Source organism: Procambarus clarkii, chromosome 67 (genome assembly GCF_040958095.1).
Source record: "Procambarus clarkii isolate CNS0578487 chromosome 67, FALCON_Pclarkii_2.0, whole genome shotgun sequence".
NCBI lineage: Eukaryota > Metazoa > Arthropoda > Malacostraca > Decapoda > Cambaridae > Procambarus > Procambarus clarkii.
Window position 1 is genome coordinate 9,952,999 of NC_091216.1, and position 26,048 is coordinate 9,979,046.

Sequence of the window (26,048 nt, forward strand, 5' to 3'; positions counted from 1 at the left end):
GGTGGTATTGGCTCGTTCTCGAATGTTGGTTGAAATAAAATCTTTTAAATAGGGAGCCTGATTAAATTCATAGATTGTTTTTACTCGTTCAACTTCTAGTCCTAGTTTTATTAGCAATTGCAGGAAATCAAGGCTCACTAAGTAGTTGTTTTGGGACAAGTGGGATGCAATTAATTTAGTATTTTTAGGTGGGAGCTTACGTTTTTCATCATTAAGGGTTTTCTTACTGTACTCTGACAAAAACTCCTCAGTTATATTAGTATGAGACAGTACAAGGGGCAGATCATCAGTATACCTAGCTACCTCGGGAGATACATGTTTGGTATCGCATAAAATCCAATAGCCTTTGTCTTGATCACAGGGGATATGTTGTAACCCTTGCCCTAATAAGGTATCCCGCTCAAGGTCAGTTAATTGTCTAATCCCTCCCTGGGGAAGTACCTCAGCCATGCACGCTGCATATAGGCTGTTGAAGTCGAGGTACAAAATGTGAGTATCGTCATCAGAGCTAGGGTTAGATGTAGTGTGCTCGTTAACAGCCTGTGTAAATTGTCTTATGGAAGATGTGAACCCCCCTCTAAGATTCCTTCTCAACAAATCATATACATTCTGATCATACACATAGTCAAGTACAACTTTTGATTTAAATAAGAACGCGTCCCAAGCATAACTAGGAAGTGATACATAGAAAACAATATCTAGTTCATAAATTTCTTTCAGTGATGTTCGCCAAAGTGTAAATATATCAACTAACATTCCTACGTCAACTTTTAAATATAACATGAGGTAATCCTTGATGTTTGTATAGTTCCCTAAATTAAATACTTTAAGAGCATTGTTATAATCTTCTTCAGACAGTGGAGCGTCATGTAAAACATTGTAAAACTTATCTCGTGACGGGAGCTGAGGTTCGTCTAACACGTCCATGGAAGAAATATAATCATAACATAGGCTCTGTTTACCTTTAATTAACAGAGCTTTAGCTTCATCGGATACGTCATTTAGTATGTGTTCAGTATACTTGGTGGGTTTCTTACTGGCAATGTGCTCTTTTGCTAAGGTTCCTAATGACCCATTAAGGAGAGCTAGGTTATCTAGGAATTTAAGTTCACCTATGATGACTTGCATAAATTTCAATCCTTCCTTGGTTAGAATTTCAACATCGCGGTGAGGATTTTTGGGCAGTTCTTTAAGTATAATTCCAAGATCATAGGCAGCATTATGGGAAAATGTGGTCAAGTATCTACGAGCATTTTTACATTGTAAATTGCAACGAGCACAATAAGCACCTAAGTAATTATTTTCCTGAATAGGATGATTATGATGTCTATGTTTATCTTTCTTATTCTTGAAAGTTTGATGACACAATTGACACGTATTTTGTCTTTGAAACATTCTTTCCTGTTCTCTAGACAAGTTCTTAGGAAAGTTGGGGAGCTGAGCATGAATAGCTTTCCATGAGGCTTCTAGCTTTGTAATAAAATGATTAACCGCGTCTGGACCTACGTATGAATACGTTTCTACGACACTGAATTCCCTGTCTAAAATCATGTAAGCATAAGCAATTGCTTTATGCTTACATTCCACCATGCCTCTAGGATTTTGACGGTCTAAACGACATTCAAAATCGTAATAGGCGGTGTGAGTTGGGCTATAGGTCCTACCGTAATTTTTAAAAATTATTTTTTCATTAGGTTTATAGAACGAAAATACTTGGGATACAGTGCATGACTCTTCGTGAGCCTGAATTTCATCTAAGGGAGCATGCAAAAGGCAAATTTTGCAGAATTTATGAGTGTTAGGAATTCTACCATGGTTATGGTTAATATTCTTTACAAATTTATCAAAGTCCTTGATCAGACAAAGATGCTTGCCTTCTAATAACAACAAAGGGACTTTATCGGCATACTTTTCCTGGCTTTTCCTAGCTAAACTAAGATAGTATCTGTTACTTTCATGAGTTACTGTATAAATATAAATATAAATTTTGTTAAGCTTCTCTATTTTCTTAAGATTATCAAATGATACGGGGAATCTGACTTCATCTGCCCATACTACGAATCTTCTACACCATTGAAGGTTTTTGTAATATTTTCTAACGTTATTCATAGTCCTGCCCAATGCTAAGTTTTTATACGCCGCAATGCACTGCAACAAACACTCATCTCCTTCACTTTCAGGATTAAATACTGATTCTTTGCCCTTTAACTTTGCAGGATATGGTACATATGATCCAAGGTGCATAGGGTGCCGAATATATGAAAAATTAATGGCAAAGCCTGACATGGAATGAATTCCTACGCTTGAGGATTAGACATTTTTTAGGCATTCGTCAAGTTTAGCAGACATTTCGTCAACCCATGAATTTACGAGAACTTCCACCTCTTCCTGTGTAACAGTCTGATTTTCGCCTCTAATTGAAAATACTTCGTCTAATATTTCATATTGATCGTCGGCATGATTAAGTTTTTGCAAAATTAGGCTTACGTCAGGGTAAATGTGAAATGAGGGAGGGAATTCTTCCTGTATTTGTCTGAACTGATTGTCTATATATTCTATAAAAAATCCCCTATACCTATTTATATATACGCTGGGGTCAGCGTCTAAATGACCGGGAATGGAGAAAGAATGTCTTGAGAATGATCCTTCGAAATGGCGTATGACTTCTAACACTCGCAGAAAAACGTTATCTAAGTTAAGTACCTCTGGGGAATCCAGAGCATTGACTTCTTCATCTGATATGTCATGAACAGGGGGTTGATTGTCTTCTTCTTCATCTGAGGATGCCTGTAGGTTGCCGTCTGGTGCATCTTCTTCTAGCTCCTGGGAAAGCCGGGGTTGACTGCGTACGGGTGTGCTCCACTCAGAGGGCTGAGTTGAATCCAGGGGCGATTCTGTAATTAGCAATGAATAAACATTAAGAGGATTTGAAAACCTTAATAGGAAAACAATGTTTGTAACTTTAAGAGGAAAAATATCATCTAAATAAGAGGATTTATTAAGAGGAAAAACAAAAAGTCTAAATAAGAGGAAAAAACTGAATTACAGATAAATAATAATATTACTTACGAGCTGGAATGTTGATTCCACCAAGTATGAGATTCTCTTGATCACGAATAGGAACTCCTGTAATGGAAACATTTTTCTGTATGAGTACATATTACTTGTTTATACACTTGTTAAAAAATATACAATTATTAACTTTTTTTAAATTACGAAAATTATTATGAAAACGTACGGTTATTTATGATGCGACGGCGTTTGGGTGGAGGTTCAATGACGTTTCTGTCTTCGGTGGGAGGTTCCTGGTTAACGGACCAACGACAGTACGGGCAGGAAGTAGAACCATGAACTGAAATAAGAATAATATATATAAATTGTCTGTCTGTATGTATGTATGTGTGTTTCAGATATATATTTTCTTTGAAAGTTTATTGAATGTGCGAGAAAAGCGATACTTACGATTTGCACAATAGAGTTGTCCACAGCTGGTACAGGCTACGTCAAAATGTCCAGGCGGTGTAGACCCGTTGCATCCTATACAGTACAGTCTGCATTCTTGAAGAGCGTTGATGGACATTTCACCTAGGCATGTTAAACATCGTGTTTGACACACATGCCTGATTTCGTTGTTGAGAGGAGACTAGCACAGGGGACACACTGACATGATGATATGACTAGGCTGGGGAAACCTTGTGAACAGGATGAAGATTGAATGTTGACTGAAAGTGTAGGCCTCTAAGACTTTGGCCTTAGGCGATCTGAGGGGGCCCCTGAATGAGCGTAATAACAATAGTGTGCCCCTGAGTGAGCATTTTGGCTGTTTTATTAATAGCGAGAATGATTGGCGAATACTGGGATTAAACTCTTTATTATAAATTGCGTAAACTAAAATTAGATGACTAAATAATTATAAATAAATAAATATGTTTTATTAACGCCTAATGTATATATATATATATAAATTATTACGGTGGCGAACGCTGACAATGACTGGTAGATGACAGGGCAGGTAATCAGGTGATGATTGCCTCGAGCAGATAGCCTGGGGGGCAGGCAGCTGGTGCCAGCTTAGATAGTCTCCGAGGAAGTTTCAGTAATAAAGGTTACATTGAGATGCCTCGGTTGATTTGTGTAAAACTGACTGGTTAATGAAAAAAGGAATAAAACATTACGATGTCAGAAAAATAGGAAGAGAGAATAATATGAAGAGGAGAGAGAGAGAGAGAGAAGAGGGACGGTCCAGATATTATGGAGAAGATAAGATTAGATAAGTGGTAACCTGCATGCGGCGTCTGGCTGACGGTCTAAAGTAAACACAGGCGCAGCGAGAGATTGTGAGGTAAGGGGGGGAGGGAGGGGGTGTGAGGTACAAGCGGGAGATGCAGTGAAATGATTCAGATATATAGCAATATACTAGTTTCTAAGTAAGAATCCAACTTAAACATATACAGCCTAAATATCTGTTTATTATCGGTAGGAACTCTGAAATAAAATTCTCCCATAAGAACTTCAAGAAACTCGTATGAACTTATTTTCAGCATAAGAACTTTTAACAAACTTCTAAAATCTTGGAAATTATTTTTCTCATAAGAATTCCATAATTCCACATCTGTAACTTCCCAAATTTACCTGAAAAACCTGACACGCTACAGGGAATATTGGAACCTGAAAACCCCGACACACCACAGGGGATATTGGACCTGAAAACCCTGACACGCCACAGGAGATATTGGACCTGAAAACCCTGACACGCTACACGTGATATTGGACCTGAAACAAAATATCACCTGTGGCGTGTCATCCCTACTACTACCAGGCTACTACACCATGCCACTATACCAGGTTACTGCACCACACCACTATACCAAGGTACTACACCACACAACTACGCCAGGGTACTACACCACACAACTACCCAAGGGTACTACACCAGACCACTATACCAGCCTACTACACCACATTACTATACTAGGGAACAACACCACACAACTATACCAGGCTAATACAAAATGCAAGTATACCAGGCTACTACACCACACCAATACACCAGGGTACTACACACCACTTTACCAGGCTACTACACCACGCCACTACACCAGGCTACTACACCATGCCACTATACCAGGCTACTACACCACACCACTATACCAGGCTACTACACCATGACACTACATCAAGGTACTACACCACACTAGTATACCAGGCTACTACACAATGCCACAACACCAGGCTAGTACACCACACCACTATACCAGGCTACTACACTACACGACTATACCAGGCTACTACACCACGGCACTGTACCAGGCTACTACACCACACCACTATACCAGGCTACTACACCACACCACTATAACAGCCTACGACACCATACCACTATACCAGGCTACTACACCATGCCACAACACCAAGGTACTACACCTCACTAGTATACCAGGCTACTACACCATGCCACTACAACAGGCTACTACACCACACCACTGTACCAGGCTACTGCACTACGCCACTACACCAGGGTACTAAAAAAACACCACTATACCAGGCCGCTACACCACACCACTATACCAGGGTATTACACCACACCACTATACCAGGCTACTACACCATGCCACTACAACAGGGTACTACACAAAACGACTATACCTGGCTACTACACCATGCCACTGTACCAGGCTACTGCACCAGACCACTATACCAGGGTACTACACCACACCACTATACCCGGCTACTACACCATACCATTATACCAGGCTACTACACCATACCACTACACAAGGGTACTACATCACACTACAATACCAGGATACTACACCACACCACTATACCAGGTTACTACATGCAACACCACCAGGGTACTACACCACACCACTACACCAGGCTACTACACCACGCCACTATACCAGGCTACTACACCACATTGTGGGAAATTTTTACCCACCATATCTAATAATCATCTAAGAAATGTATAATTTCTATATCATATCTAAATCATATCAAAATCATATCTAAATCGTATCAAAATCATATTAGAATCATTAAAGATTCATTATAGCTTGATCCTGGATGACAATGGCACCATGAACACGTACGCAACAGGGGCCCTTTTGATGCCTACGTGACTTTGTACATGATTTCTCAAGGATCCAGAAGCTTCTAGAAGGACTTCTTAATTAAAAAACTATTGGAACATTGATTCAACATCCGGTAGGATTAAAAATCGAATCCTTAATAAGAATCAGTGGAACTTTCAAATACTACTTATAATCTTTAAATCTTATATCTAATTATATTATAATCACATCTTATCTTAATCATAAGTCTAGACTGTAAAAATAATCAATCAATATTCATAGAAAGTTACCTCTCAAGGGAGAGGGAGGAGCATCTCGGGGGGCGAGAAGCGCCCACGACGATGCCTCGGGGCACTCCGCGTTTGTTTACAATTGAGTGAACAAGTGACTGATCCTTAGCGAACATTACCAGCTCAAGGACACCTTATTTAACATTTTTATCGCCAGTGAATACTCTCTAGAACTGGGGGAGTACCTGGACAATATCTACAAGGAAAATCCTAGAACATTCACATAAAATAGAGTGTATAGTGGAGATCAGTGACACGGTTTCCTCCACCTTCATTCATAAACTTTTATCTCGAATCATTCTTCTGCAACTGCAGGATAATCACGTAGCAACGCTACCAGATCATCATACAGCAACGCTGTAGCAAAATATCGTGCCTAAACTCAACAAGAGAGTTAATCAGTCTGGCAAACTTGTCAGACAGGCACCCCGACTGGCAGAGAAGTATATTGAAGGTTATTTGGTATATGATTGGCCAATTGTATGCTTGTGTAGCTTTAATATCCTATAAATCTGTCTGTTGGTTAAAAAGCGAGGCTAAGCCTCACATATCGGTACGTTTATTAAAATTGTAGTGTAGCTGTGAATCTTATCCAAGCACTGAACCTCATGGGTGTCCATTGTGTTAGAAAATAATTCAGCCTCAATAAGTAAAAACCTCACAAGTGTCCACAGTCTTGGAAGAGATTCAGTCAAGCTAACTGTATAAAGTGAATATGTCTGCATATATATTTGAATATATAAATTAAGTTATCAATTGCTTGCTTAGTTATTTATAAGTTATCATATAAGTTCATTTAATTGAATATAATTTCTAGTACTAAGTTAATAGTATTAAGACTACATTTAAGGTCATTTATTTATACTTTTACAATTTAATTTGTTGTTTATAGTATAAGAATCTATTGGCTGTTAAGTTATGGTGCTAGGTTAGACTATGTATGTTTAAATCCCTGATTTAAACAGAGCCAGTGTTCAGTCAGATAACTGAATTTATCAAATCTTATCCTTGTATAAAATACAAGCTGATGTGAGATCCCTGTCTACAGGTGGATTGGAACTTCTATCAACAAGTCATTCACTCCACCTGTCCCTTACAGCCCACAAACTGTCATTAGGAAAAGAGGATCTAGGATTTACAACCCTAGCTAGAGATTTTAGTTGAATTAATTTGCAGACAGTAATTTTTTAATTTAGTTCAGTACAAGTCCCTGGTAGTCTCCTCTTATATCAATCCCAGCAGGTTTTTCCCACATTAATGGTCCTTCGAACCTAGATATTAATTGGTCCTTTGTACCTAGATATTTATGATCATTCGTTTACCGAATATTTCAATGCCAAATACATAAGAAACTTCTTGATTTTGCATTGGAATAATTCTTACATATTCTAGCCTAACCTAGCTATCAGCCAATATTTATCATAGCTATATATCTAAGTAAACATATTGTTTGCAGTGGCTTAAGCCACCATATCCATTAACTAGTAAGCATTCATAACAAACTGATACTGTTTTGTGTTAAAAAACCACAGTACTTAATTATATCAGTGTCGAAGACACTGCACTGCATCTTAATCATAAAATACCATTACCTACCTCATTGTGGTAACATTACATATATATTTAAGTGTATTATCTAGCATTATCTCTAATCTACTGATTTTCAGAGCTGCTCATTAGATAATATTCTTTAAAAAAGTGTTATCATCACTGTAAGAGCATTCATTACAATCTATCTATAATCAACTATATCATACCCTATTCAAGGTAAAACCAGTAGACATTCTACTGTATTTTATCAAACAATTATTATGGTAACAGATTTTGTAATAACTTTGCAAAAATAGTGCCATTTACTATTTTTAAAAAATTATTACAAGATTTACCAACTTGGTGCATTCGTGCATTCGGGTCACAAATCAAATTATTACAGTACTTTTGATAATTGAACACCTGCTACAACCAGATTCCAGGGAGGAAATGAAGGACGATCTTTGGAATCATTACCTAAGTAGACAGGAAAGCTCATTTATCAAAATACATTAACATCATACATATTTATCAGAAAAAAGAGAAAAATCTCGGAATCTCCAAAACTCGGAAAAGGTCAAAATGACTAACAGTATTCCACCAGCAGCTGAAACAGAAAAGAAAAGGACACAAAGTGTCTAAAAAAATCACTTGAATCTACAGCCTACAGACCATTTAAATCAGGTGATAGACAAATGTCATCATCACTTGGCTACAATAGTCTACAATTGGGGATTAAGACCAATCTTAATCTCACATCACAATCTGAAAGGCTAACAACACATTGACAATGTCAATACAAATATTATCATCCATCTAAGATAACTATCTTAATCCAAGAATATAGTCTTGATCACCTAATCTCATGCTTTCACTGGAGTGAAAGCAGCCTCAGAAAATCTGAAATTAATCAAGCATCTCAAAGAGACTTACTTAATAGAAAAGGCAAAGCCAAGAAAAAAAAGAAAAAGCAAAATGCTTCATCACATCATGAATAATGTAGATACACATTATTACAGATACAATTCATCCTTTAAGGAAATCCTTGGAGGAGTACAAGTGTTACATGCTTGTATCACCTACTTGCATGTAATTACTTACCTACAAGTGTTACATACTTGTAACAACATCTTATCACAAAGCCAAATCATTGATGGACTTCGAGCTTACGTACAAAGATTACGAAGCCGAGGAAAACTTAGATCTCAAGAAAAAATCCCCAAAGGTGAATCCACGGACAAAAGCAAAAATGTCCAGAATGGCAGTCAAAAATCAAGGCAACAAAATTCCTCTTCTGCAAAGTGGAAACAGAATAATGTTGGCTCTTATGCTATATCCCCCACAGTTAACAGAACTGTAGGAAACCAAGCTCCTAAGACAGATAAGACAAAAGGAGCTACAAGTGCCCCAAAATGTTTATTCTGTCAAGAAGCACATACCATTTATCAATGCACAGTTTATGTAGGCCGTGCCAGTCGAATCGATCGACTGAAATCTCTGAACAGGTGCATCCGTTGTCTACGGAAGCACGATACAAGTGAGTGTATCACTCAATTGCAGAACTGCCAATATTGTCATAAAAGTGTACATCACACAGCACTCTGTAGTGATATTAACACTCAATCCAGATCACAGACTTCCAATAAGCAACCTGCATCTCAGGCAAAGCCCAAAGATGATAATACCACAACAGCTGTACAATTCTGTACAGTAATGAGCAATGTCAACGACTTGGATACAGAAATTGTTACAACAGCCATATTGCCTACTGCACAGCTAGAACTATGCAATCAAGGAATTTGTATTCCAACTAGAGGCTTTTTTGATCAAGGGTCACAGAAAACCTTTATCAGTAAAAAGATGGCAGAAGATTTACAACTTAAATCTTCAAAGCAAGTATCTACATCCATATCAGGGTTTTTTACTAATTCTGGTCGTAGAACCTTTCCAGTAGTAAAACTCAATGTCTGTCTAGGTACATCCCAAAGGACAGTAGAAGCCATAGTAGTTGATAAAATTCCTACTGAAATGGAAGTGACTGGTCTGACAGCAACTATTAAATTCCTAAAAGAAGAAGGAATCCAATTTGCAGATCCTCTACTCGATTCTGACTACATAGGGGATATCGGAATCCTGATTGGAGCTGACTACTATCATCGATTCATTCTGGGATCAGAAGAATCTATGGGTATGAATATACTCAAATCAGCAGGAGGCATATTGATGACAGGACCTATACTAGATCTTGAACCTTCAACTCCTGAAAAATCACATCATACAGAAACTGTAATAGTGGCATGACTAGGCAAAGAACAGTCACCACTTAAAATCCCCCACATGATTGATGATGGATTAGAATCTGTACCTCAATTGTGGGAACTTGATGCCATAGGAATAATTCCTGAACAACCAAGTCCTGATGATGTCTGTGCATATAATCAATACTTAGAAACTGTACAGTACTATGATGGACAGTACTGGGTAAGGCTACCATGGAAAATCAACCATAAAACCTTACCTACCAATTATCACATGGCTTATAGTCAATTTAAATCTCAACTAGCAAAGCTAAGAAAAAGGCCTGAGCATTTAAAACTCTATCATGAGATTATTGCTCAACAATTAAAGAATAAATTCATCGAAGTCGTGAAACATGACAATACGCAAACAGGCCATTTTTTACCTCACATGGCTGTAATGAGAGAATCAAAAACGACTCCTTTACGGATAGTTTTTAATTGTAGCTCTAAATCTGGACCCCAAGGAACCAGTCTAAATGATTGTTTGCAAACAGGTCCAAGTCTAACTCAGAAATTGTATGACATACTGTTGAAGTTTAGACTTAACAAATATGCGTATTCAGCAGATATAAGTAAGGCCTTTCTAAGAGTTGGCTTACAAGAAGAAGATAGAGACTTCACTAAGTTTCTATGGGTAGAGAACCCAGAAGATGTCAATAGTCCTGTAGTGACTTTCAGATTCTCTTCAGTTCTTTTCGGCGCGACAAGCAGTCCATTTCTGTTGCAAGCAACTCTAGATACTCATCTGAAGAAATCATCAAGTCCCTGTAAGACTGAAATCAGTCAAAATCTATATGTAGATAATTTTCAAGGGACAGTTAACAGTACTACTGAACTGTTACAATTATATCAAGAGGCTAACAAGGAGCTACAAGGTGCAAACATGCCACTACAATCTTGGGCCTCTAATAATGCAACATTGAATAATCAAATAGCAAGAGATTACCCTGAATATCACGTACCAGAATCACAAAAGGTGTTAGGTATGGATTGGGATTTAATCTCGGACACAATATCGATCAAATCTGTGCCAGTAAATTACAACATCACTACAAAAAGGGATTTGCTTTCACAAGTTAGCAAAGTATTCGACCCACTTGGTCTACTAAATCCTTTGACTATCAAGTGGCGTTTATTGGTGCAACAAGCATGGAAAGCTAAGGTTGGTTGGGATGATCCACTACCAATCCAGTTACAAAAAGCTTGGATGGAAGTAGCTCAAGAACAAACTTTAGTTGAAAAGATAATCTTTCCGAGACACATAGTCGAGGAAAATGAGGAAGTATCACTACATGTATTCGCAGACTCGTCAGCCAAAGCTTTTGGAGCTTGTGCTTACTTAGTGACTTCTAATCAATCATATCTTATCACCTCTAAGGCCAGAGTCGCTCCATTAAAAAAGAGGACTTTGCCTCAGATGGAATTAACAGCACTGCTAACTGGAACACGCTTAGCAGTGCATATCAAACAAGTCTTGTCTACCATGAACATCAAAGATGTCATTATATGGTCTGACAATGAAGCTGTCTTACAATGGGTACGAAACGACAACTGTCCAACTCCATATGTAAAAAATCGCGTCTCGGAAATTAAAGAAATTTCCGCAGGCTTTCAATTGTTACATGTACCAACAAAGGATAATCCAGCTGATCTCTTATCAAGAGGTATGACATTTAAACAGTTTGCAAAGGCAGATATTTGGTTTCATGGGCCTCGATGGTTAGTGAATGGTAGTTGGCCTGAACAAAAGCCACACGTCATTACGACACAAACCATAACTACCACCAGGCAGCAAGCTCAAATATCAGTCTTGAATTGTACTCGTTACTCCTCGCTCATCAAATTAATCAATGTAACACAGAACGTGTTTCATTATCTCAGGAAAAAAGGTATAAAATACACTTTTCCTGATGCACTTATCTATTGGGTAAGACAAGCCCAGAGAGAAACTTATGGGAATAACTATGAAAATCTTCCGCATAAGTTAAAACACAATCTCGGTCTGTGGATAGACCAAGAAAATCACAACATTCTGCGTTGTGGAGGGAGACTTAAACACGCAGATATCAATCTAGATACGGTGCATCCATGGCTTTTACCAAAAAATCATTGGATCACAAGGTTGATTGTGTTGCATACACATCAACAAATCATCAAACATGGAGGAGTGTTAGACACACTCACACAAATCAGACAGCAGTACTGGATTCCTCAGGGAAGACAGTCAGTCAAATCAATCTTGAAGAATTGCATGATATGCCGAAGGTACGATGCAAGAACTTGCTCTTATCCAGGGCCACCACCCCTGCCAAAGGAACGAGTGGTCCATCTACAACCTTTCGAAACGACAGGAGTAGATTATACAGGAGCAATATATCTAACAGGGACTGCAGATAAGCAACCTATCAAGGCATACATCTGTCTGTTCACCTGTGCTACCACCAGGGCAGTACATCTAGAGGTAACACCCGATATGACTGCTCAATCATTTATTCAAGCTTTCCGCAGATTCGCAGCACGCCGATCATGCCCTAAGCTGATGATTTCAGATAATGGAGCAAACTTGGTAGCTGGAGAAGCATGTCTACGGGAAATCTGTTCCCATCCTGCAGTTACTTCCACACTGGAACAGCGTCATTGCAGATGGAAATTTATCCCTCCGAGAGCCCCATGGCACGGAGGATTTTATGAACGGTTAATAGGAACTGTAAAAAGATCCTTGAGAAAATCTCTACACCGTCAGAAAATCAATCTTCAAGAACTCCAGACAGTAATCACGGAAATAGAATCAAGGGTGAATAACCGGCCGTTGACTTACTTGTCTGAGGATCCTACTCAACATGAGCCATTAAGTCCTGCCCACCTAATGTATGGAAGACTTCTGACTCCAGTACCATCTCTAGTGGATGATGAGATCAGAGATCCCTCATATGTGGGTCCGAGCGAGTTGGTTCAGGGGTATAAGCATCTGTCCAGCATAATCCAAAAATGGAATGATATTTGGACAAAAGAATATCTTACATCTCTACGAGAACATCACTATGGGGCCAATGTCCCCCATAATATAGCTAATCTCCAACCTGGCGATATTGTCTTGGTAGACAGTGATGGCCCTAGGGCTGACTGGCCATTAGGTAAAGTTGTCTCAGTCCATCCAGATAGTCAGGGGATTTTGAGAATAGTCAAAATCCTGTCCAAAGGAACAACTTCCCTGAAGACATTGGACAAACTCATCCACATGGAATCAGTGAGTCGGCTGCAGTTAGATCCTGAGAGACCTCAAGAGACTCTAACTCCACAAGACCCACAGACTCCTAACAGACACAATCGTCCACAACGGACAGCAGCACAAAAGTGCAAGCAAAATTTGCACTTGTATTATCAATCCAATGGAGAGTAAATAAATACATATGGTTACTATTGTCCTAAGTATTGGACTCTGTGCCAGTTCTCTCCCTCTGGAAGATGTGGGAAATTTTTACCCACCATATCTAATAATCATCTAAGAAATGTATAATTTCTATATCATATCTAAATCATATCAAAATCATATCTAAATCGTATCAAAATCATATTAGAATCATTAAAGATTCATTATAGCTTGATCCTGGATGACAATGGCACCATGAACACGTACGCAACAGGGGCCCTTTTGATGCCTACGTGACTTTGTACATGATTTCTCAAGGATCCAGAAGCTTCTAGAAGGACTTCTTAATTAAAAAACTATTGGAACATTGATTCAACATCCGGTAGGATTAAAAATCGAATCCTTAATAAGAATCAGTGGAACTTTCAAATACTACTTATAATCTTTAAATCTTATATCTAATTATATTATAATCACATCTTATCTTAATCATAAGTCTAGACTGTAAAAATAATCAATCAATATTCATAGAAAGTTACCTCTCAAGGGAGAGGGAGGAGCATCTCGGGGGGCGAGAAGCGCCCACGACGATGCCTCGGGGCACTCCGCGTTTGTTTACAATTGAGTGAACAAGTGACTGATCCTTAGCGAACATTACCAGCTCAAGGACACCTTATTTAACATTTTTATCGCCAGTGAATACTCTCTAGAACTGGGGGAGTACCTGGACAATATCTACAAGGAAAATCCTAGAACATTCACATAAAATAGAGTGTATAGTGGAGATCAGTGACACGGTTTCCTCCACCTTCATTCATAAACTTTTATCTCGAATCATTCTTCTGCAACTGCAGGATAATCACGTAGCAACGCTACCAGATCATCATACAGCAACACTGTAGCAAAATATCGTGCCTAAACTCAACAAGAGAGTTAATCAGTCTGGCAAACTTGTCAGACAGGCACCCCGACTGGCAGAGAAGTATATTGAAGGTTATTTGGTATATGATTGGCCAATTGTATGCTTGTGTAGCTTTAATATCCTATAAATCTGTCTGTTGGTTAAAAAGCGAGGCTAAGCCTCACATATCGGTACGTTTATTAAAATTGTAGTGTAGCTGTGAATCTTATCCAAGCACTGAACCTCATGGGTGTCCATTGTGTTAGAAAATAATTCAGCCTCAATAAGTAAAAACCTCACAAGTGTCCACAGTCTTGGAAGAGATTCAGTCAAGCTAACTGTATAAAGTGAATATGTCTGCATATATATTTGAATATATAAATTAAGTTATCAATTGCTTGCTTAGTTATTTATAAGTTATCATATAAGTTCATTTAATTGAATATAATTTCTAGTACTAAGTTAATAGTATTAAGACTACATTTAAGGTCATTTATTTATACTTTTACAATTTAATTTGTTGTTTATATTATAAGAATCTATTGGCTGTTAAGTTATGGTGCTAGGTTAGACTATGTATGTTTAAATCCCTGATTTAAACAGAGCCAGTGTTCAGTCAGATAACTGAATTTATCAAATCTTATCCTTGTATAAAATACAAGCTGATGTGAGATCCCTGTCTACAGGTGGATTGGAACTTCTATCAACAAGTCATTCACTCCACCTGTCCCTTACAGCCCACAAACTGTCATTAGGAAAAGAGGATCTAGGATTTACAACCCTAGCTAGAGATTTTAGTTGAATTAATTTGCAGACAGTAATTTTTTAATTTAGTTCAGTACAAGTCCCTGGTAGTCTCCTCTTATATCAATCCCAGCAGGTTTTTCCCACACACATTACTATTCCAGGCTACTACACAACTTCACTCTACCAGGCTACTACACCAAACTACTCTACCACGCTACTATACTATGCCATTATACCAGCCTACTACACCACACCACTATACCAGGCTACTACACCACACCACTATACCAGGCTACTACACCAAACCACTATACCAGGCTACTACACCACAGCACTATACAAGTCAACTACACCACACCACTATATTGGGCTACTACACCATGCCACTATACCAGGCTACTACACCACACCACTATACCAGGCAACTACACCACGCCACTACACCAGAGTACTACACCACGCCACTACACCAGACAACTACACCATGCCACTATACCAAGCTACTACACCACTCCACTATACCAGACTACTACACCACGCCACTATACCAGGCTACTACACCACACCAATATACCAGGCTACTATGCCATGCCACTTCACCAGGGTACTACATCACACCAATAAACCAGGCTACTACACCATGCCACTACACCAGGCTGCTACACCACACCACTATACCAGGCTTCTTCACCACACGACCACATCAGGGTACTACACCACACCACTGTACCTGGCTACTACACCACGCCACTACACCAGGCTACTACACCACACCACTATACCAGGCTACTACAAAACACCACTATACCAGGCAACTTCACCACACCACTATACCAGGCTACTACACCACACAACTCTACTAGGCTACTACACCACACAACTATACTAGGCTACTACACCACACCACTATACCAGACTACAACACCATGCCACTACACCAAGGTACTATACCACACTAGTATACCAGGCTACTACACCATGGCACTACACCAGGCTACTGCACCACACCACTATACCAGGCTACTACTTCACACCGCTACATCAGGGTACTACACCACACCACTATACCAGGCTACTACACCACTATACTAGGGTACTACACCATACCACTATACCTGGCTACTACACAAAGCCATTACACCAGGGTACAACACCACACCACTATACCACTATACTACTCCACACCACTACACCAGGATACTACAACACTCCACTATACCAGGCTACTACACCACACCACTATACCAGGCTACTACTCCATTTCACTACACCAGGCTACTACACCAAACCACGATACCAGTGTACTACACCACACGAATATACCTGGCTACTACACTACACCACTACACCAGGCTACAGCACCACACCACTATACCAGGCTACTACACCACACCACTACATCAGGGTACTACACCACACCACTGTACCTGGCCACTACACCACGCCACTATACCAGGCTACTACACCACACTACTATACGAGGCTACTACACCACTACACTAGGGTACTACACCACACCACTATACCAGGCTACTACACAAAGCCACTACACCAGGGTACTACACCATACCACTATACCAAGGTACTACTCCATACCACTACACCAGGCTACTACACCACTCCACTATACCAGGCTACTACACCACGCCACTACACTAGGGTACTACGCCACACCACTATACCAGGCTACTGCACCACGCCACTACACCAGGGTACTACACACCACTATACCAGGCTACTACACCATGCCACTATACCAGGTTACTGCACCATGCCACTTTACCCGGCTACTGCACCACACCACTATACCAAGGAACTACACCACACAACTACGCCAGGGTACTACTCCAGACCACTATACCAGGGTACTACACCACACCACTATATCAGGCTACTACACCATACCACTACACCAGGGTACTACACCATACAACCATACAAGGCTACTACACCATGCCACTACACCACACCACTATACCAGGCTATTGCACCACACCACTATACCAAGGTATTTCACCACACCTCTATTCCAGGCAACTACACCATGCCACTACACCAGGCTACTACACAACACCATATACCAGCCTACTACACCACATTAGTATACCAGGGAACTACACCACACAACTATACCAGGCTACTACAAAATGCAACTGTACCAGGCTACAACACCACACCAATATACCAGGGTGCTACACACCACTATACCAGACTACTACACCACACCACTATACCAGGCTACTACACCATGCCACTATACCAGGCTACTACACCACACCACTATACCAGGCTACTACACCACACCACTATACCCGGCTACTACACCATACCATTATACCAGGCTAATACACCATACCACTACACAAGGGTACTACATCACACTACAATACCAGGATACTACACCACACCACTATACCAGGTTACTACATGCAACACCACCAGGGTACTACACCACACCACTACACCAGGCTACTACACCACGCCACTATACCAGGCTACTACACCACATTACTATTCCAGGCTACTACACAACTTCACTCTACCAGGCTACTACACCAAACTACTCTACCACGCTACTATACTATGCCATTATACCAGCCTACTACACCACACCACTATACCAGGCTACTACACCACACCACTATACCAGGCTACTACACCAAACCACTATACCAGGCTACTACACCACAGCACTATACAAGTCAACTACACCACACCACTATATTGGGCTACTACACCATGCCACTATACCAGGCTACTACACCACACCACTATACCAGGCAACAACACCACGCCACTACACCAGAGTACTACACCATGCCACTACACCAGACAACTACACCATGCCACTATACCAAGCTACTACACCACTCCACTATACCAGACTACTACACCACGCCACTATACCAGGCTACTACACCACACCAATATACCAGGCTACTATGCCATGCCACTTCACCAGGGTACTACATCACACCAATAAACCAGGCTACTACAGTAGTGAAATATGTGACTACGACCGCGCGCACCAGCTGCCAGCTGGCCCTCCATGGAGTGCCAGCCGACAGGTGGTGCGCTGGTGTGTAGTCACACAGGGTTTTGGGGGAATTTCCCGGAAGTTTTGGCGTGTTTCGGACGCGTGTGAGCGTCCGATGTTTGGGTATGTGGTCATGAAAGAGGGGAGGTCATGTTGATGAGTGCCAGGTGGTGCGCGTCGCTCCCGTCCTCAAGTTTTTTTCGGGGAATTTCCCGGAAGTTTGGCGCGTGGCGGTCTTGAGTGGGGTGAGCAGGTGCAGCCCCCCACCCCGCGCGCGAGGGTAAGTGGTCAGGAAAGATGGGAGTTCATGTTGTAGGAGAGTATGTGTGCTATGTGGTAGAGTAGGAAAAATACAAGGATAAGAGTGGAATATGAGGAAGGAGTAAATGAATATGTATGTGTGTTTGTCATAGACTTAATCCTGAGTGAGGTTAATATTAGTTTGATGATCGTGATTAGAGGATGAGAGGGGAACCAGCATATTGGATATGTTGTTTGGGGAGGGGTGAGGGGGGGAGGGAGAGGAGAACCCACATACCTGAGAGGAAGGCCGGGGAGGTCCATTAGCTTCCCCCCTACAGGAAGTCGCACGTGTTGAGGGGTGAGAGAGCGAGAGGGCACTCTCCTGCGGAAGTGGAGGCCATTTTGTCTAAAAGGTTTTCATTGTCTTCAGAGTGTTGATGTTCGTCCCACGACGACTCCCCATGCACTGTGGATTCCGGTAAGGAGGCGTGAGGTACTTACTCCTGCCGACAGACACACCTGTCAGCCATCAATCAATCACTCCCACCCCTCATCCCCACCCGCTCCCATACCAGGCAACCATTACCAGTGCGTTTCGCTACGGTTCGCGACTCTCTATCTCTCTGTCTCTGTCTCTCTCTCTATCTCTCTCTCTCTATCTCTATCTCTCTCTGTCTCTGTCTCTCTGTCCCTGTCTCTGTCTCTGTCTCTGTCTCTGTCTCTCTCTATCTCTCTCTCTCTGTCTCTCTCTCTCTCTGTCTCTCTCTCTCTCTCACTCTGTCTCTGTCTCTGTCTCTGCCTCTCTCTCTCTCTCTCTCTCTCTCTCTCTCTCTCTCTCTCTCTCTCTCTCTCTCTCTCTCTCTCTCTCTCTCTCTCTCTCTCTCTCTCTCCAGATCATTTAATAGTTGGGGAAAGTAACATCATTTTCCTTTCTCCTGCTGCCGCTGTTCACATATCTTTCTCCATTTCACTTAGACTGACAGCGCATCAGAGGATGACCATCATGTCAATTTTCAAGCCCGCCTTCACTCTCACCCTTACATCCTTGTAAGGTAACACTACCAATATGCTAACTTCGTTCTTTACCCAATATCATTAATGTAACGTGGAGAATATACCAACTTCGTTCGTTCTTTGCCCAAATAACATTTTAAGAGTAACGATCTGTCTCTCTGTCTGTCTCTGTCTCTGTCTCTCTCTGTCTCTCTCTCTCTGTCTCTGTGCCTCTCTCTGTCTCTCTCTCTCTCTGTCTCTCTCTCTCTCTGTCTCTCTCTCTCTCTCTCTATCTCTCACTCTGTCTCTGTCTCTCTCCCTCTCTAAAGTCCACCACACGACACTTCACTTAGTAAACTCAGTCAAAGTCAGTAGGTTAGCGTTTACTAAAAGAGAGAAACATTTCACATCGTCACGGAGACGCGATCTCTACCTACAAATTGTTCTTGTTAACTGTGATCACAACATCTGCTGGCCAAATAAATATCATTGAAATGTATGCATGTTTACTCAATCTCCATCACCTCTCCGTCCTACATCCATAGCAAGACTCCGGAATGAATGAACCGGCAGCCCCTCTCGCTGCAGTCTCACCTTCGTGATGGTTTGAGGTGTATTGAGATGGAGGATGTAATGGCTCGGCCTTACCCTCTCCCCGTCCACCCCCACTTACCCTTACCCCTACCACCCCCCTCCATGGCCAAACCATCACTGCCCCCATTCCCAGACCGGATGTTATGTTCTAAGCTTTAGTATCACCATTCTTTGCTCAAATAGTATTTTTTTAAGAATATCCAGTCATAAGCAGGTCTTCAATCTTATTATTATAACAAATCATAATTTTCTGTTCTCTCTCTCTGTCTCTCTGTCTCTCAGTCTCTCAGTCTCTCTCTCTCTCTCTCTCACACTCTCTCTCTCTCTCTCTCTCTCTCTCTCTCTCTCTCTCTCTCTCTCTCTCTCTCTCTCTCTCTCTCTCTCTCTCTCTCTCTCTCTCTCTCTCTATCTCTCTGTCTCTCTGTCTCTCTGTCTCTCTGTCTCTCTGTCTCTATGTCTCTCAGTCTCTCAGTCTCTCAGTCTCTCAGTCTCTCAGTCTCTCTCTCTCTCCAGATCATTTAGTAGTTGGGGAAAGTAACATCATTTCCTTTCTCCTGCTGCCGCTGTTCACGTATCTTTCTCCATCAAGGCTGTCTCTCTTAAGACCTACGTCATCCAATGTAAACACCAATCGATGAAAATAAGACCGGTGAGTCGATAGTGAAATAGGTCTGGGTTAAGTCTGTTTTTCAGTTCTTGTTTCACAGTCAATGTAGCGTAATGGGAAACCAGTCTTTCTACTGCCTACATAAATAGCGTTTGAAAATGTATGCAAGTCTAGACAAACTCCTATAGCCCTTACATTCTAACACAAATAAAATATTAGCACACGATTGCAGCGCATTATATCATCATTAAGTAACGTAGAGATCAACTTTCTGGCTGTTGTCCGAATATCATTATTGAAATGTGAACTCATTTAGCCAAACACAATATCTCCATTACATCTCTTAGCATATGAATATTACGGTATACCAGTTTTAACCCTCTATAACACAATGTAACGTAACGTAACGTAACGCAAATCAACTTTCTACAGACCAAATATCGTTTTTAAATGAAAGTATGACTTAGTCCATCTTCGTTACATCTCTCACCATATAGACATATGGTGTTAGCATAATATGTGAAAAAATAGTTGATTTCAATTCTTAGCTTGTTCTTCACATGTTCAGTGTTCATTCTTGTATTCCCTATGTTCCTTATCATGTCTTCATATTCTCTATAAGTTCATATTCCCTGCATGTTCACTCTATTCATCAACTTTTTCTTACATGTTTTCTGTGTTCATTCCATGTTCTACAAATGTTCACAACATGCTCAGTTCAATTCTTTTCGCCTGTTTTTCTCATTTTTTTCTGTTTTCTACCATTTTCCCCGTATGTTCACTATGTTCTTTGTCAGGTTTTCATGTACATCATATGTTCTCTGTATAACTTTTATACTCAATATTCATGTTCTCAATGTTCTTAGCTTGTTCTTCACATGTTCAGTGTTCATTCTTGTATTCCCTATGTTCCTTATCATGTTTTCATATTCTCTATAAGTTCATACTCCCTGCATGTTCACTCTATTCATAAACTTTTTCTTACATGTTTCTGTGTTCATTCCATGTTCTACAAATGTTCACAGCATGCTCAGTTCAATTCTTTTCACCTGTTTTTCTCATTTTTTTCTGTTTTCTACCATTTTCCCCGTATGTTCACTATGTTCTTTGTCAGGTTTTCATGTACATCATATGTTCTCTGTATAACTTTTATACTCAATATTCATGTTCTCAATGTTCTTAGCTTGTTCTTCACATGTTCAGTGTTCATTCTTGTATTCCCTATGTTCCTTATCATGTTTTCATATTCTCTATAAGTTCATAGTCCCTGCATGCTCACTCTATTCATCAACTTTTTCTTACATGTTTTCTGCGTTCACCGTATGTTCACTGTGTTCATTCCCCTACTTAACCTCAATTTTTTTTATGTTCTTTGTTTCTTCCATTCACTAACTAGTTCTTTGTCAAATAATATTATACGGCAATACAGTCCCCTCAACAATTTTAGTCACTCAGTTTTTATTTACAAAACTGTGTCAAAGTAATTCTCGTCATCGTCAGCTTATTAGTTCTACCAACCCATTCTTAAACAAATCTACACTTTATTCAGTTCCAAATTTACAAAGACAAACCTTTTCTTGTAACTTCTTAACTAAAAATCTTTCGCCAATCAACTAAAACGTAGTCACTTTCCTCATTTCTCAACTAAACTTATTATCCAATCAACCAAAAATAGTCAAAGGAATCTTTCCAACCCTGTTCATAACTAAACTTATTCCCTAGTCATCAGAAAAATATCCATGTTCTTCATGTTTCATTGTCATTTCATAACTAAAATTATCCATCAATCAACAGAAAAAGTCATATTCATCATCATTGTTCCTAACTAAAATTATGTTTTGGCAAGTAAGAAAAATAACCAAAGATATCTTTCATCGCTGTTCTTAACGGACATTATACTTTGGGGAGCACAAAATAGTCTCCCTCATCATATTTGTCTTTTCCTTAACTACAAGTATTCATCAGTCAAATAAAAATAGCTACTTCATCATGTTTCCCTGTCATTTCTTAACTGAAATGTCACTTCTCTCATCTGAAATAGACATGTATAACCTCTTTCCATCACTGTTCTTAACTAAAGTAGCCTTTCACTTTGCTAAAATAGTCATATTCATCATTGTTCCTAACTAAATTATATGTCGTTAAGTAAGAAATATAGTCAAAGACACTCTTCGAGACATCAAGGACTTACTCAAAGACATCAAAGTTACTCTTGTTCTCAGAAGTCAAAGTCATCACCGATTTTCTCAGAGTCACCAAAGTTATTCTCTGAGTTAACAAAATACTACTCATGTTCTCAGAAGTCATTCTCAAAGTCCTCACTGATTTTCTCAGAGACGGCAAAGTTATGCTCGGAGTCACCTTCGTTCTTCAGAGAAACTTTCCAAAACATCTTTGTTCATCAAAGTTATTCTCGGAGTCATCAAAGGTATTCTCTAACTCACTTTTGGTCATTAAAGTTAATTTCTATGTTATAAAAGTTTGTCTCAGAGACATCTAAGTTCATCTTAGTGTCATCAAATGTAATCTCTAACTCACTTTTGTTCATCAAAGTTGATCTCAGAGTTAACAAAGGTAATCTCTAACTCACTCTCGTTCATCAAAATTGTTTCAAAGACATCGAAGTTAATCTCAGAGTTATCCAAAGATATTCTCATGTCCACAAAGTTATTCCAAGAGACGTCAAAGTCAATCTCAGACATCTTCGTTCATAAAAGTTATTCTCAGAGACAACTAAAGTTATTCTCTAAGAGCTATCAAAAGTTATTCTCAGTCAAGATATGTTATTCTCTAAGTACCCTTCCGTTCATCAAAGACATTCTCTAAGCTCTCAAAGTTATTCTCTAAGACAACAAAGTCATTCTCAGTCAACAAAAGTTATTCTCAGACTCACCTTCGTTATTCAAAGAAGCCTTCCGAGACATCCTCGTTCAACAAAACCAACCTCAGAGCCATCAAAAAGTTAAATACAGTCATCAAAGTTATTCTCTAAGTAACTTTTCGTTCATCAGAGAAGCTTTCTAAGACATCTTTGTTCATCAAAGTTGATCTCTAAGACATCAATGTTGTTCTCTAAGACATCAATGTTGTTCTCTAAATCATAAAAGTTAATCTCTAAGGCACCTTCATCTACTAGAGAAACTTTCCAATCCATCTTCGTTGATCAAAGTTATTCTCAGAATCATCAAAGAGATCTCTAATTCACGTTCGTTCACCAAAAGTTGTTCTCTAAGACACATTCGTTCATCAAAGAAACTCTCCGTCCATCATGTTATTCTTCAAGTCATCTTCAGTCATAAAATCTCTCTCCAAAATGTAACTAGTTCAGCTTTTCATACCAAACCCGCGCTTCTGTTAAATATATTTTCTTAGTCACTTTACCCAAAAACTGTTCTCAGAACTACACTGTCCAAATCCTACGTAACCTATCCTCTCCACCCGATGTTACTTAGTTAGCGCAACGTTCCTAAACCTGACTTTACCTATCCTAACTTAACTTACCTTACCTTTACCTATCGTACTTAACTTAACCTGCATAACATAACTTTACCTATCCTAACAGGACTTACCTTACATTACTTATCTTACTTAACTTAACCTACACAACCTAACTTACATAACTTATCTTACATATCCTAAAGTAACCTAACTTGCTTTACCTAACTTAATCTACATTCCCAAACTGCTGTATCCTAACTTATCTAGTCCAAACCAGCCATGATCTAACTTACATAATTATTCCTGCTTGTCTTTGTGTTTCGTCAATCATTGTCTCATATTCATTTACTCATTTCAAGGGTTAATTTCTCAAATGGAAATTTTTACATTTCAAGTGTTATTTGTTCAAGATTGAGTGTTTAACCATTTCAAAGGATTTTTGGTATATATGGGAATTTACTCGTTTCAAGGGCAAATTTCTCAGGGCAAATTTCTCAAATGGTCATTTTTGCAGATCAAGGGTTATTTGTTAAAGTTCATCAAGTTGCTCATAAGTTGTATTTATTATGTTTGTTATTATTTATTTATTCGTATTCCCCAACCTTTTAACCTAACCTTTCAGATGTAGTTTATGGTGTTTTTGACAGATTTGTTGAATATATTATCCTTTTCCTAACCTTTCAGATGTAGTTTTGTTTCTCCTTTGTATATTTTTACCCAAACCCACCATCCCACTTAACCTTCTTTCTCAAATTCAAGTCTAGTGTTCCCATGCTCTTCCTCCTCTCTCACGAATGTGTCTTAGAGAACAACTTTTGGTGAACGAACGTGAATTAGAGATCTCTTTGATGATTCTGAGAATAACTTTGATCAACGAAGATGGATTGGAAAGTTTCTCTAGTAGACGAAGGTGCCTTAGAGATTAACTTTTATGATTTAGAGAACAACATTGATGTCTTAAAGAACAACATTGATGTCTTAGAGATCAACTTTGATGAACAAAGATGTCTTTGAAAGCTTCTCTGATGAACGAAAAGTTACTTAGAGAATAACTTTGATGACTGTATTTAACTTTTTGATGGCTCTGAGGTTGGTTTTGTTGAACGAGGATGTCTCGGAAGGCTTCTTTGAATAACGAAGGTGAGTCTGAGAATAACTTTTGTTGACTGAGAATGACTTTGTTGTCTTAGAGAATAACTTTGAGAGCTTAGAGAATGTCTTTGATGAACGGAAGGGTACTTAGAGAATAACATATCTTGACTGAGAATAACTTTTGATAGCTCTTAGAGAATAACTTTAGTTGTCTCTGAGAATAACTTTTATGAACGAAGATGTCTGAGATTGACTTTGACGTCTCTTGGAATAACTTTGTGGACATGAGAATATCTTTGGATAACTCTGAGATTAACTTCGATGTCTTTGAAACAACTTTGATGAACGAGAGTGAGTTAGAGATTACATTTGATGACACTAAGATGAACTTAGATGTCTCTGAAACAAACTTTTATGACATAGAAATTAACTTTAATGACCAAAAGTGAGTTAGAGAATACCTTTGATGACTCCGAGAATAACTTTGATGAACAAAGATGTTTTGGAAAGTTTCTCTGAAGAACGAAGGTGACTCCGAGCATAACTTTGCTGTCTCTGAGAAAATCAGTGAGGACTTTGAGAATGACTTCTGAGAACATGAGTAGTATTTTGTTAACTCAGAGAATAACTTTGGTGACTCTGAGAAAATCGGTGATGACTTTGACTTCTGAGAACAAGAGTAACTTTGATGTCTTTGAGTAAGTCCTTGATGTCTCGAAGAGTGTCTTTGACTATATTTCTTACTTAACGACATATAATTTAGTTAGGAACAATGATGAATATGACTATTTTAGCAAAGTGAAAGGCTACTTTAGTTAAGAACAGTGATGGA